The sequence below is a fragment of the Oryctolagus cuniculus genome, chromosome 2 (assembly GCF_964237555.1).
Source record: "Oryctolagus cuniculus chromosome 2, mOryCun1.1, whole genome shotgun sequence".
NCBI classification, from domain to species: domain Eukaryota; kingdom Metazoa; phylum Chordata; class Mammalia; order Lagomorpha; family Leporidae; genus Oryctolagus; species Oryctolagus cuniculus.
This window is the reverse complement of record NC_091433.1, coordinates 25,314,833-25,330,493: the sequence shown is the minus strand read 5'-3', so window position 1 is coordinate 25,330,493 and position 15,661 is coordinate 25,314,833. Positions and strand designations below refer to the sequence as shown.

The window sequence follows — 15,661 nt, the reverse complement described above, 5'->3', positions numbered from 1 at the left end:
CTCCATGTGTGACAGGGCCCTAGGACCTTGAGCCACCATCAGCTGCCTCCCAGGTAGGCTACTCAGAAGCTGGATTGGGAGCAGAGGATCCAGAATTCAAACCAGGCACCTGATGTAGGATACATATATCACAACAGTGGTTTCACCACTAGTGCCACAATGCCACCTCACAGTCCAAATCAAGGCTGGAGAAACAGTAGAGCTGATGGTATAAGCTCCAGTCCAAATGCTGGTTGGGTTGAGACACAAGAAGCGTTGATTCCCTCATCCCATTTTGGAGTGGCAGAGTTCTGGCTCTGCCCCAGTTACAGCTTCCTGCTAATGTATACCCTGGGAGACAGCGGTGATGTCTCAAGTAGTTGGGTCCCTGCCACACCTGTGAGAGAACTGGATTGAGTCCCTAGTTCCTGGCTTTGGCCCCAGTTAAGGTCATTGTAGGCATTTGGGGAGCAAAAACATGTTCTCTCTCTCTTTTTCTCTGTGTCTCTCCCTCTCAAGTATATGAATTTTAAAAAACCTATATTTAAAATATATAAGTAATTTGGGAGTGACTTTTTTCCTTCATATACGTTTTTGTTATAGCAATGCTTAGTGTATGCCATTTGAAAATGTCATAGTAGCTCATCAATAGCCAATTTCACACACAGTATTCTATTCAAACTCATGTTGTTTACCTGCCTTGTACCTAGAAATTAAAAAAGAATGATGCGAAATGCGTAAAGTTATGATGTGACCTAAATAATTCCATTAATGTTATCTCAATCAGCATAATATCTTAACATATATAATGGCACATTTGTATAATATGATTCATGACTCATTGTCTGATGAAACCACTCTTCTAGGATAGAGCTAACTATGGTGTAAAATTCTTAAAGACTTATTTTTGAAAGCTAGTAAATCAGAGTCCACTACCTTGTGAATACAACTACTTTCAAGTTTGTCAAATTTGAGTTGTGGTATTATTCCTATGGCACTGCAATTGCATTGACTATATTTAAATTTCTTCAGAGTACTTGAGGTATTTTTGTGACTAATCCCTTCATCACATGAATGTTTTATTGATTATTAGTAAAGAGTAGTTAGGGGCCAGCACTCTGGCAAAGCTGAGCCTGAAGTGCCAGCATCCTATATGGGCACTGGGTTGAATCCTGGCTCCACCACTTCTTTTTTTTTTTAACTTTTATTTAATGAATATAAATTTCCAAAGTACAGCTTATGGAATACAATGCCCCCTCCCCCATAACGTCCCTCCCACCTGCAACCCTCCCCTTTCCCACTCCCTCTCCCCTTCCATTCACATCAAGATTCATTTTCGATTCTCTTTATATACAGAAGATCAGTTTAGCATACATTAAATAAAGATTTCAACAGTTTGCTCCCACACAGAAACATAAAGTGAAAAATACTGTTTGAGTACTAGTTATAGCATTAAACCTCAATGTACAGCACACTAAGGACAGAGATCCTACATGAGGAGTAAGTGCACAGTGACTCCTGTTGTTGACTTAACAAATTGACACTCTTGTTTATGGCATCAGTAATCACCCTAGGCTCTTGTCATGAGTTGCCAAGGCTATGGAAGCCCCCTGAGTTCACTGACTATGATAATATTTAGACAAGGCCATGGTCAAAGTGGAAGTTCTCTCCTCCCTTCAGAGAAAGGTACCTCCTTCTTTGATGACCTGTTCTCTCCACTGGGATCTCACTTGCGGAGATCTTTCATTTAGTTTTTTTTTTTTTTTTTTTCCCCAGAGTGTCTTGGCTTTCCATGCCTGAAATACTCTCATGGGCTTTTCAGCTGGATCCGCATGCCTTAAGGGCTGATTCTGAGGCCAGAGTGCTGTTTAGGACATCTGCCATTCTATGGGTCTGCTGTGTATCTCACTTCCCATGTTGGATCATTCTCTCCCTTTTTGATTCTATCAGCTAGTATTTGCAGACACTATTCTTGTTTATGTGATCCCTTTGGTGCTTAGTCCTATCATTATGATCAATTGTGAACAGAAATTGATCACTGGGACTAGTGAGATGGCATTGGTACATGCCACCTTGATGGGATTGAATTGGAATCCCCTGGTATGTTTCTAACTCTACCGTTTGAGGTAAGTCAGCTTGTGGCTCCACCACTTCTGATGCAGCTCCCTGCTAATGTGCCTAGGAAAGCAGCAGATGGCCCAAGTCCTTTGGTCTCTGAACCCAAGTGAGAAACTCAGAAGCTCCTGGCTGCTGGCTTTGGTCTTGCCCAGCCCTAGTTGTTTTAGTTGTTTAGGGAGAAAGCCGATCAGTGGATGGAAAAATCTTTCTCTTTCTTTTTCTCAGCCTCTCCTTTTTCTCTAATTATGACTTTCAAATAAATAAATAAATCTTAAAAGAAAAAGAAATGGTCAATTGGCATCAAGAGTCATTTTCTATGAATTATGTAATGAAGCTGAATAAATTACATTTATTAAATAAGTTGAAATATTTATTGAGTCTTTTGTAGTAAAAAAAAAGTGACCTTAAACATAAGTATAAAAAAGTTGGCCAACAGAAACATCAACATATATCAAAATCATTGGAATTAGCTCATAATGACCAAACAGACTGTATGGAAGTCAATCAACCAAGAATTGGTTGAATTGTATGTGTGTATATGAGTAGAGCATATTATATATACATATATATATAAATATAGCATACATGTATATGTGTGTATGAGTAAATCAGAAAGAAAGAGATAGTAATCGTTGTTTTATATTTTTTAAAGGGTGTTATCTTTATTTTGGGAGCATTTTGGTTTAACTGTGGAGCCAGATATAAATATATACAAATCAAGATTTAAGGAAGCCTTCAATATAGTACTGTAGGCACTAGACCAATGTACTGTAAAGTGTTAAGTAGGGAACTTGCTTTCTTTGGGGATTTTGAGAAAATGATAAAGGGATATTTATGAGATTTTTGGACTATAGCATTGCCTGGAGGTACAAAAGTAGACAAGATTAATATGAGGTCACTTAAACATCTCTAAAACTCTCTGAATAGGGCAGAATGAAAAACACTATCATGGACTTGTTCTGGAGGAAAATGAAGGCAAAAATAGCACTTCTGTCTGATTATTAGCTGTACTCCTTCCTTAGGAGTCATATAATGAACAAGAATTAGAGGGGTTGCCTGCTAAGAGAATGGAAGAAATTAACAAGGCCTTGTATATACATGTCCAGGACAGATATCAGCGAATGAATTATGCTCAACAAATATTAGTTTTCTTCAATCTGGCCATTTCTTGCTTTTGGTGATTATTTGCATATTTGGATATAAGATGAAAATGAATAATTGAGTACTGATGAGCAATATAAGAAAAAAGGAGATGGAGATACGATTTAATCAAAATGAGTTAGGCATAATCCCTTGTCTTTAAAAATAATAATATAGTTAAGTCATGTTTATATCAAACTCTTAGCATTTCATATCCATGATTTTTCACTTATCCCTTGAGTAGCCCCAAGACCTTGGACAGGCAGGTTATTATCATCTTGTACTTAATGAGACTATTGGTAGCTTTGACTTACTCAAGTCATATAACTATTTGGTAACACAGTCTAAAGCAAAATAGAGGACCCATGATTGGTAGATAGCCTCTACAATCACTCCAATGTGTCTTGCCTCATGATATTCATGTCCCTGAATAATCTCTTTCTTTTGAATGGGCTGGATTAGTGATTCACTTCCAAAAAGTAGCTTTTGGTGAAATGATAGGTATCGCTTTCAGCACTTTGCTAAAAAGACACGATGTCTTCCTTCTTGAGCTCTCTCCTTTACTCTTAGGAAGCCAGCTGCCATATTGGGAGTAACCCTATGGAGAGATCAAAATGAGAAGGGACTGTTATCTCTGGCTCACATTCAACAAGGACTTCAGAATTCCAACAGTTATATGAATGAGATAGAGCACAAACACTGCAGACACGTTGGACAGTGGTGACAGATCCTAAACCAAAGGTTTCAACTGTATCATCTCAACATACCTGACTCATAGGTAATGACTTTGGTTGTTTTAAGCCACAAAGCTTGTGGGTATCATATTATGTGGAAATGCATATCTAATATACATGATTTCCAAAATGGCTACAGTCCAGCTATATAGTCTATATAGCAGAGTTTAGTAATTAACATATTATTGAAGCTTTTCAAGTTAGGGTTTTCTGATACTCAATAATGCTGAATTCAGGCAATTTTCTCAACCACTTTGTGACTCATATTTCTTATATATGACATGTAAATAATAATAGAAGCAGGTTGTCTGTTAAGCCTCTGTTTGGGATGCCTATGTCCCATGTTAGAGTGCTGGTTTGAATACCCAATACTCTTCTTCCAATCCAGCTCCCTGCTGTTGCTCAGGGGAAGTAGAAGATGATGGCACAAAAAAATTCAGTCTCTGCCACCCAGATGGGAAACCCAAGTGGAGTTTCTGTCTTCTTCCTTTTTCTTGGTCCTGCCCTGGCTATTGTGGGCATTCAGTGAATGAAGTATTGAATAGAAGATCATTCTCCCTCTTTGTCCCTCTCTCTCTGCCACTGTGCCTTTCAAATAAATAAATCTTTAAAAAAAGAAGTAATAAAAATAGAAAATACATATGAGAAGAAGACAATATAATTTTAATATAAAATTCTTAGTATGGTGCTGGTCTACACATAGTGCTCAATACATGTTATTATCATTTCTTCCTTAGAGAAGGAAGCAAAATTAATATTAAAAATAAATGGAGACAGAATTATTAAGCAAGTACTCATGAATGTGATTGAAAGTGTAAATATATGTATTAACAATATGTTCTAACAGAAGACTAAGTATGCATGATAATGTGGAAAGTGAAAGACTGAATTATAAACTAAAAGTTATAAGGCATAGAGATCATGGTGTATTTCAGTGTGTATTGAGTTCTCCTTGAGAAAATAATACTTTTACATTGAATCATATTTATTGACAATTATCTGAATTTAGAAACCTCTGTATAATTTTATGCCATCTAATTATATAAATGTAATATTTTAATAAATATTTCATTAAAATTTTATACTTAGATATATGTGATTGCATATACACATTAATTATAAAATGTATAAAATAGAAAATAGAAAATAAATAGATATAATATATTGACGGGAAATTATGTCTGAAGTGGCTGTGATTTTATGCCATCCTACACACAGAATGAAATGAAAACAGCCTGTAATGCTCTTGGACTTCATCAGAGAGATGGCACTAAATGCAGAAATAGCACTTAGTCACAACATCAACACAAAGGGCTGCACCAACAGGGAATTCTGGGAGTGAGAGATTTGAGGAAAAAATAGGACTTAAAATATGTAAGACGAATGATTGGGTTTAGAAACTAAATCAAATTCTTAAAAAATTTAGTGCAACACTAAACACTACCATTGCTGTTTTTATTTTCAGAGCATTTTATGCAGTGAACATAAATAATAGAGCTGCTTGTGCAAATATACAAAGATATGAAGAAATACAGTACAATAAAAACAAGTTAGAATTGTTTTCCAGTATTTTTAATTTTTTTTAAATTTTTTTTTATACAAGTTTCATGTATTTCATATATACATATTTAGGAACATACTGACACCCCACCCCCCCAGGCCACGCAGTAACCCCTTCTCTTCTTCCCTCTCCCATTCCCACTCTTAATTTTTACAAATATCTATTTTCAGTTTACTTAGTGATTGTATAGTAAATCCTGCTAAGTAAAAGAGTTCAACAAATAGTATGGGGGGGCACTGTTTCTCAATGGAAGAGAGAAGGGCTGTAAACAGTCATCAAATCTTAAAATGTCCATTTCACTCCAATACACTGCGTTTCAGGTACTCTGTTAGTTACCTCAGATCATAGTCAGCATCAGACCTCTTGATTCCGGTACAATGTGATAAATTTAAAAGATCCTTGATAAGAAAAACCTTTTGGGGGCTGGTGCCGTGGCTCACTTGGTTAATTCTGCACCTGTGGCGCCGGCATCCCATATGGGCTCCAGGTTCTAGTCCCGGTTTCTCCTCTTCCAGTCCAGCTCTTTGCTGTGGCCCGGGAGGGCAGTGGAGGATGGCCCAAGTGCTTGGGCCCCTGAACTCGAATGGGAGACCAGGAAGAAGCACCTGGTTCCTGGCTTTGGACTGGTGCAGCGCTGGCCATTGTGGCCATTTCGGGGGTGAACCAACGGAAGGAAGACCTTTCTCTCTGTCTCTTTCTCTCACTGTCTATAAATCTACCTGTCAAATAAATAAAAAAAAAAAACTTTTTTATTGAGACAAATTTCTTAGGATTTTTCTTGGAAAAATCGAGCATAAAGTTACTTTGATCAAATGTATTGAATTATGCAGCATGGTAATATTTGTAAAAGATGGTATTTATATTTATAGTAAAGAAAATATATTATTTTTCTTCACTCAGTTTCTAAAGTCACTTTACAGATAAAGAATTTACTGTCTTAACAATTAGAATGGTTAATACCTCAAATATATACCTCGTTTGTAGATAGTGTTGCATGTGTGGGTGCTGGTAAACACTGACAATTTCTAATGTAAGGATACCTCACACACAATGCATACAAAGCCATTCCTTATTTCTTTCTTTAAAAAGATTAAGACACTCATGTTCTATATCTGAGATCCTGGATATAATATTGAGCTCTGACTCCTGACTCCAGCTCCTAACAAGGTGAACTCTGAGAAGCAGCAATGATGACTAAAGTAATTGGGTTCCTGCTTCTCATGTGGGAGACCTGAGTTGACTTCCCAGCTCCCAGCTTCAGCCTTAGTCCAGCTCTGGTTATTGTGGGCATTTATGGAGTGTATTAGCTATAGGAGCTCTCTTTCCATGTATCGATCTGTCTGTATGCCTTTCAAATAAGTAAATTCTTTTTTAATTAAAAAGACACCACAAGCCATGTAAGAAATTATTTGAAAATCTAACTGATAATGAGTTTGTATCCAGAATATGCAAAAATATCTACAAGTAAATTATAGGAATATAAATTACCACATTAAAAAATGGGCAAACCATCTAACCAGACATTTCCACAAAGATTTACAATTGTCTAATAAGCAAATGAAAACATGCTCAACATCATTAGTGAACAAGGGAATTCAAATCAAGATCACAATGGGATACAGTGTCTTATTTATTGGGGATGATTATTTTATTATAGCCTTTTTTTGTTAACAATAGGAAATAACAAGTGCTTACAAAGATATAAAGAAAGTGAAACCTTTATTCATGTCTGGTTAGGATGTATAATGATATAGTCCTTTTGGAAAACTGGCAGTTCTTCAAAGCATTAAACATAAGACAGCATTTTCACGCCTATGTGTGCTCCTAGGAAAAGTGAACATTTCCACACAAAAGCTTCTAGAAATGTTCATATCAGCATTGTTTACTATAGCAAAAAGTGGAAATAACTTCATGCCCATTAATTGATAAACGGCTAAGTAATTGTGATTTACGTGTTCTATTCACAAAACATACACTCATTTGACAATTAAAAAAATAAGAATGAAGTAATCTATGTAGCATTATATAATACTACAACTTGGATGAACTCTGCAAACATTATGTTAAGTGAAAGAACCCAGTCACAAATGACCACATATTGACTTATTATTTGTATGGAAATCCAGAATAAGCCAATCAATAGGGGCAGAAGCTTACCTGTTGTTGCCTAGGGTGGAGGCTATTGGTAGGAAGGGATAATAGCTACTAATTATTATAAGGATTTCTTCAAAGAGAATGAAATATTTCAAATTTGAGTATGGTGATGTTTGCGTAACTCTGTGTACATACTGAAAATCATTGAATTATATAATTTTTAGAAGTAGGTATTCTTAAATGATATATAAACTATTTATCACCACTGAATGTAAACAAAGCTCAGAGCTGGAAATTTTCTTTGCACAGAGTTAGAGTGTGAGTCCCAGCCCCTTTAGTTATAAGAGAGTAGTTCTAAGGTGAGCATGCTGAGGACTTATATTTACCACGTGGACTTTGGTAGATGCACTGGATTGGTATCTGCCAAGTCTAATTTGTCTAACGATGAATGTCCAGCTGTCTAGCCTACTTCTTTGCCTGGTAATCTAAATTCCATGAATTTGTTCATGGCAAAGCATCCATGAATATGTCCAATGGATTAGAAATTAGTACTGAGTACCAACATAGAATAATCACCCATCCTGCTTTAGGAATCTACCTGAGGGGACAATACCTCAGCAGAGGAAATGGAACCCTATTCAGATTTCTAGGATGGAAAGTGAAAGGAGTTCCATCTTACCCTGTCACCCAAACGAATAAGCACATGTTGGACTTAATGAAAGTAAGGCAGGGATAGCCTCAGCAAAGAGAAACGACTGGAGAAACTGCAGAAATTTCTATTGAAGTGTTTCAAACAGCTACTGTTTTCAAGCTGATGGAGAATGACAAGAAGTGCTAGGCAGTCAATCAAGTGTTGGCATTGGAAGGAGCCAACCAACCCTCCTTCTACTGCAGGTGAGAGAAATTTCAACTGCATTTTTAAGGGAGATGGTGCATTTGAACTGCATTTGAAGGGGAAGGTGGTGAGGAGAGAGTGAGAGAGAGAAAGAGTGCTAGCTTCTCTTCACTGGTTTATATCCCCAAATGCCTGTGATAACTAGGGCTGACCCAGGACAAAGCCAGGACCCAGGAATCAATCTAGGCCTTCCAAGTGGCAGCAGGGATGCAAGTACTTGGGCCATCACCTGCTGCTCTAGGATGTGCATTATCGAGAAGCTGGAATTTGAAGCAGAACCAGCCACTCCAATAGGGAATGTAGGCATCCCAAGATGTGACTTAGCTGCTGGGCCAACCACCTACCATATAAAAGTCTTGATTGATTGATTGATTTTTAAAAAAGATTTATTTATTTATTTATTTGAAAGTCAAAGTTACACAGAGAGAGGAGAGGCAGACACAGAGTCTTACATCTGCTGGTTCACTCCCCAATTGGCTGCAAGGCCAGAGCTGCACCAGTCTGAAGCCAGGAACTTCCTCTGGGTCTTCCCACGGGTGTACAGGGGTCCAAGGACTTGAGCCATGTTCTACTGCTTTCCTGAACCATAGCAGAGAGCTGGATCGAAAGTGGAACAGCTAGGACTTGAATCCATGCCCACATGGGATGCTGGCACTTCAGGCAGCAGCTTTACCTGCTATGCCACAGCACCGGCCCCTGATTTTTGAGACTTTCATAGTTTTGGCTCTTACATTTAGTTCTTTGATACTTTTTGAGTTAGCTTTTTTAAAAAGTCATTTATATAAGGTGAACAATTTTCATTTATTTCATATAAACCAATTTAAGAGCATTCTTTGGTAGAATCTGGCCAATGAATCCAGTTGAACTTGAAGATTTTTCTCAAAAGCTTTTAAGTTACAGTTTGAATGTTTTTCATGGTAATGGGACTATTCAGGTTATCTATTTCATCTTGATTGAGCATAGTAATTTGTGTTTTTTTAGGGAATTTTTCCACTTTTCAGTTATTCAATTTATGAGCATAAGTTATACTTAGTATTTTTGATTATCTTTGTAATGGCTTTAGGATCTGTAGGTACACTGTTTCATTCATGATATTCATAATTAATGATTTTTTTCAGTCTCACTAGAGTTTTGTCAAATTTACAGCTTTGTCCAAAGCGGTATTTATTTATTTAGTAAAGATTTGTTTCTTATTTGAAAGTTAGAGTTACATAGAAAGGGAAGTAGAGGTAGAGAGATAGGTCTTCCATCTGCTGGCTCACTCCCCAATTGGCCTCAATGGCCAGAGCTGTGCTGATCCAAAGCCAGGAGCCAGGAGCTTCCTCCAGGTCTTCCCACATGGGTGCAGGAGCCCAAGGACTTGGGCCATCTTCTACTGCTTTCCCAGGCCATAGCAGAGAGATGGATCAGAGATGGAATAGCCGGGACTCGAACTGGTGCCCATATAGGATGCTGGCACTGCAGGTGGCGGCTTTACCCTCTATGCCACAGTGCCAGCCCCAAAAATCTTCAACTTTAAATCAGTCATTGAGCTTTGATAATTACATGACATTAGAAATTTTATTTATTGAACAGTTACTTAGTTTTGTGACTTAGTCATTACTGGATTTTATTAGTTATGCGTCATCATAAATTTTCACATGGGGCAGGAACAGGCTAGCTCCGCTGAGTATATTTAAAAGATACTGGGAGGGACGGGAGCAGTGGCCTAGCTGGTAAAGCCATCGCCTGCAGTGCCGGCATCCCATATATGTGCTGGTTCTAGTCCTGGCTGATCCACTTCTGATCCAGCTCTCTGCTATGGCCTGGAAAAGCAGTAGAAGATGGCTCAAGTCCTTGGGCCCCTGCATCGACATGGGAGACCTGGAAGAAGCTCCAGGCTCCTGGCTTTGGATCAGTGCAGCTCCGGCCCTTGTGGCCAATTGGGGAATGAACCAGTGGATGGAAGACCTCTCTCTCTCTCTCTCTCTCTCTCTCTCTCTCTCTCTCTCTTTCTGTGTAACTCTGACTTTCAAGTAAATAAATAAATATTAAAAAAGGAGAAAACATTTATAAAAAATAAAAAATACAGGGAAACATTTTAAATTGTTTATAATTATATACCACCAGTTGTGTTTCTTCAAATTCTAAAATGAGAAAAATAATAGTATCCAATTCACAGTTCACAGTATCGTGATGAATTCTTATTAGCAAATAAGGAGCAGTTTTAAGTAATGCTATCACTATCACGTTTACCATGGTTGACTTATATCCTATCTCAGTGCTGCCCACAGAGCTTCTCATCTAGATAAGAATGTTCTCTGCAGTCTCCAGTACAGTAGGCACAGCCACATGCAACTGTTAAGCCCTGGCAATGTGGCTACAGCAATTGAGACATTGAATTTCTATTTCATTTTAACTAATTAAATTATAAACGTAAATAGTTACATGTGGCTAGTGGCCACTGTTAGATAGCTCAGATCTAGATTTTGTTCAACAACAACAACAACAAGAAACATGATACAGGGCAGAAAAGTTGATTGCAAATTAAAGTCCAAGTTCAGCCAACAAGAAAGATTTTTCCAAACCCAAATTATTGCTTCATTAGTGTAAGTGGTGATGCCAGAGAAACCTAACAATTAATCAGAAACAAGTAGAGGTTAAGGTAGGGGAGTGAAATTGTAATTTACCCACAGATTTTAATGTGAATAGCAAACATTCATATTGAAATTTGCCAGTACTAAAATATATTCAGACGAACTTTTTGACATCCAGGCTGGTTCATTAGCATGGATAATAAATTGCCTATGGGATTTAAACTAGCCATTTCCTAATGATGCAGATTGTTAAACATAGACAGTATCTTAATAAGAGATCCTGCACCATCTTCTTCTCTGTGAATCTTACACAAAAAAAGGATGTGTGTCTAGCTGATTAGAATCCATCGGCACAAACCTGTGGAAGACTGAGTGCAGTTCTATTGTCATGTAGGGTAAGTTCTATCCTGGTGAAGGAAAGGACTACCTATCTTTCGTAAAGTTCCTGACTTGCTCTTTTCTGCAGTCAGGGAGAAAGTTTTCTTTTGTGAGGAAGGTAAAAAGAAAGCCCTGAGGAGTAGGAAGGCAGCGTCAGCAAGCCTCCAAATTGTAGTCTGCAGACTGGAAGAAAAGACTAGAACACATTTAGCATTACATCCAAACGATGTCAGATTCAGGGCAAAATCTTACCTAGAGTGAGGCAATTTTGGCTCCGTCCTATATGGATACAGTGCCAAACAACTATCTAAAGTAAAGTAATATTTACTATTGCTGTCACATTAAAGATTTATATGCAACTGTGGCCTCTTCCATATAATGGATCTAAGAGCTTGAATTTGTTTTTCATGAGTAATGTTTGAAATTGCTTGTGTCGTTTTTCTCCATCTAAGCCAGTCCCCTTCCTCTTCCCCAGTTTCTTGTTCTGAATTGGCAGTGCAACCTCTGATTGTAGGTATAGCATCTGTAAAGAATTTGTATATATTTTTTATTTTATTTTATTTTTTAAAAGATTTATTTTATTTATTTGAAAGACAGAGTTACAGAAAGAGGTAGAGACAGAGAGAGAGAGGTCTTCCATCTGCTGGTTCACTCAGATGTCTGCAACAGCCGGAGCTTCACTGATCCGAAGCCAGGAGCCAGGAGCTTCTTCCTGGTCTCCCACGTGGGTGCAGGGGCCCAAGGACTTGGGCCATCTTCCTCTGCTATCCCAGGCCATAGCAGAGAGCTGGATTGGAAGTGGAGCAGCCAGGACTAGAAGCTGTGCCTATATGGGATGCTGGCGCTTCAGGCCAGGACTTCAACCTGCTGCGCCACAGTGCCGGCCCCAGAGATTTTGTGTACTAGAGATCTCTGACTATCTTTAGCCTGAATTTAGCTGAATACCATAGCAGCAAATCATAGAATCATATTTGTGAAAACAATGTGAGATTAGAACCTCTTAAGAAGATAAATGTTATACACATATATTTGTTAAGCATGTCTAGTACTTATGAAGTACTTACTGTATTTATCTATATGACACTTCATAGTTGTTTCTAATAAATAATTTTATGAGCTAAATAATTTTTTAGCCCCAATCTACAAATAGAGAAACCAGGATGACAAAGACTAAGTAAGAACTTGCTCAGATAATTAATTATTGATAGAGGTCCTGAGCTATTTGTTAAGCACGATGCAATGTGGTCTCTCAGATATGGAATAGAATTGTCCCTATCAATCAATGTGGAAGATAGTGCCATTGTCTCCAATAGGTTGTAGTGACCTACTGATCTATGAAAACTGTGTAGCTCTCTATAAATGTAACATGGATCTAAGCTAAAACTCTTTGCATCTACTCTCTTACTTCCTTGTTGTTTTTTTTTTTTCTCTTTTACAGTGAATATAAAGGCACTTGGATAGAAATTATGGGTTTCCTAATGTTTCAATTTTGTGACGCACTAATTGGAAGCTAGCCAAGGGATCAGGAATACGCATCATGAACATTAAACTCAATTTTGTTTTCTTCATTCTGAACAATTGGACCCCAGAATTGGACATTCCAAGGTCGAGCTAGCTGAGCCTTGTGTCTGAGCAAAGCAGAAGAAAAGGAAAAACACCTTGAACCCTAATCAAGAGTGCTGGGTTTTAGTCTGTGTTGTGTGTTTTAGTAATAGTATTGCCTCTGGTTAAGCCATTTTTGGCTTCTTTGAGTTGCAGATTTTTTTATCTTCATAAAATAAGGGTGTAAAAACTATGGCTGCCATTTAAGACTTTTAAAACTCTTTCTATGAGTTTAAAATCATAAGAAAAAGATGAACCCTCAATATATATCCAGGAGTAAAGTTTTCCTAAGCCGGTATTCTTCTTCAGTATTCCAGTACTTCAAAAGCTAATTCAATAGCTCCTCTTTTATGAGGCTGTGTTAGTACAGTCAGGAGTCTTTGTTGTAAACAAGAGGATGTACACTGCATAGATCAAGCAGACAAGTACATTAAGTTTAAACAGACAACTGTATAAAATTAGAATTTCTTGGAGAACTGAACCAGACCAGGAAGCTAATGCCAAGTCACAGAAGGAGAGGGCCTAGGCAGAAGTGGCTAGGAGTGCAGAGAGGCGGGATGCTTTAGTCAAAACTGTTGCTACTGCTCTTTGTTGCCACTGCTGTTTACCTAGAATACAGGTACTGGACATATAGAGACTTCACCTTGCCATTGCCTTTTCCAGGAGATGGAGTCTGGTGTATGGCATCTTAGCCGTGTTGTTCACTTCCAAATTTGTGTCCTCATGAGTAATGTTTTTTAAAGAGAATTAATAATTTTCTTGAGAGAGTAGAGAGGACAGCCTGGCTTTCATTCACACATTCACTTCCCAATTGCTCAGAATGTCTGGGGCTAGAGTAAAGTCAAATGTGGAAGCTGGAAACTCAATCTGGTTTCCCAAGTGAGTGGTAGGGACCCACTCACTTAAGCCATCACTAGGGTACCTCAGAGTACATAAGCAAGAATTTGTGGTCAGAACTCAAGAATTGAATCCAGAGACTGTGTCACTTCTAATTTGGGAGGGCCAGGATTATTCATGTGAGAAAATGTGAGCAGGAATAAGAGATATTGTTCAGCAACAGTTGAGGACTGTCCTTTACAGTTGCAAATAAAATGTTGCCACCAAGTTCATCTTCTAGACTGAAATCTAACTTTTAAAAAGTCAATATTAAGTAAACAGTAATAAAAATGGAAATCTTTCACAGGCACATTATACAAACCTTTGCCTTTTAAAATAGAAGATGGATTAAATTTAAGCTTTTTTGCTAGTACAAGATTTTTATGTATAAAAATCTAATATTAAGAACATTACATGGATCAAGGGAATTGACTGCTTATTAATTGAGTCCTTGAAGTTAGCAATTATGAAAGAATTGATCACTAGTAAATACTGATTTTATTTTGTGGACACTTTTCCAATTACCACGTGGGTCATGATATATTCTGCAATTGAATATATCTTCATTTAAGTCTTACCAGAGCTAGATTGGATGATTTGATAGCATGCATTTTCTTAAATATAATTGATTATGATTGATCTGAAAGTGAGAGAGAGAGAGAGAGAGAGAGAGAGAGAGGATATATACTATTACTTGGTTTATACCCTGCTCCCCATGCCCAGGCAATAGCCAGGGCTGGGCCAGGCCAAAGCCAGGAGCAGGAAATTCCATCCAGTTCTTACATGTGGATAATAGGGACCCAATTATTTGATCCATCACCTGCTATCTCCCAGGGTATACATTAGCAGGAAGCTGGAATCAAGAGCAGAATTGGAACTTGAACTCAGGTACTCTGATATGGGATATAGTTGCCATAAGCACTATCTTAGCCACTATGCCAAAGGCCCACTCCTGATTTGATACTATTTCTGATAGATAGATGATGAATGATCCCAGTATATGTGATATATGGTACTTACCGATCAAGAGCTGGTGTTACTAAGTCTGCCTTTTTTCCCTTGAATTTTCTCTTGTAAATCAGCTTAATGCTACTTTCTCTAATTACACTTGCCTCTCACTCTGTTAGCGCTTTTACACTTTGCCACTTCTACACTATGAGATTTCTGTGTTAAAAGCATCAGGTTAATAGCTCTTTAGCTTATTGATTACTCAGTTTCAGAGTTCGTGTCATTCCTGTGTGCCTGTTGCCATAAAGAACACCTCCACCTACACAATCAGCACTGATTTTGGCTTTTTCATTTCAGACCTTCAATTCTCATCCCTTCTATTTGGTGTTGCTGGAAAGATCAGCACACCTTGCCATACTATGGAGGTAGACTCTAATGTCTCATTAAGCATCTTAGAGGACAAAGGCTAAAAAAGTAAAACAACAACAAAAGGATTTTTATCTCCTGATTAGAAGGGATTTGGAGACAGAGAAATCTTTGACTCTTAGCCAAATAATTTATTACCCAAGTTCTTTGGGCAAGTTGCCTAACTTCTGCAAAAGATTTTCCCCATCTGTTAAACAGAAGCTTAATTTTTGACTTACGGAGTCACTAAGGATCAGAGATGCACCACTTTTCTTAGGGTTTGCCTGGCATGTGGCTGTGCTCCATAAATGCAGGCTGTCCTGTTCCTTGCCACTGAGAACAAGACAGCAGACTA

General features: G+C 37.9%; 1 protein-coding gene across 1 annotated transcript in view; it reads left to right on the top strand.

Annotated features, from left to right (window-relative positions):
* Window positions 1-15,661, top strand: part of LOC127485965 (uncharacterized) — a 28,811-nt gene that overhangs the window by 11,158 nt on the left and 1,992 nt on the right. The gene's annotated exons all lie outside the window — the stretch shown is intronic.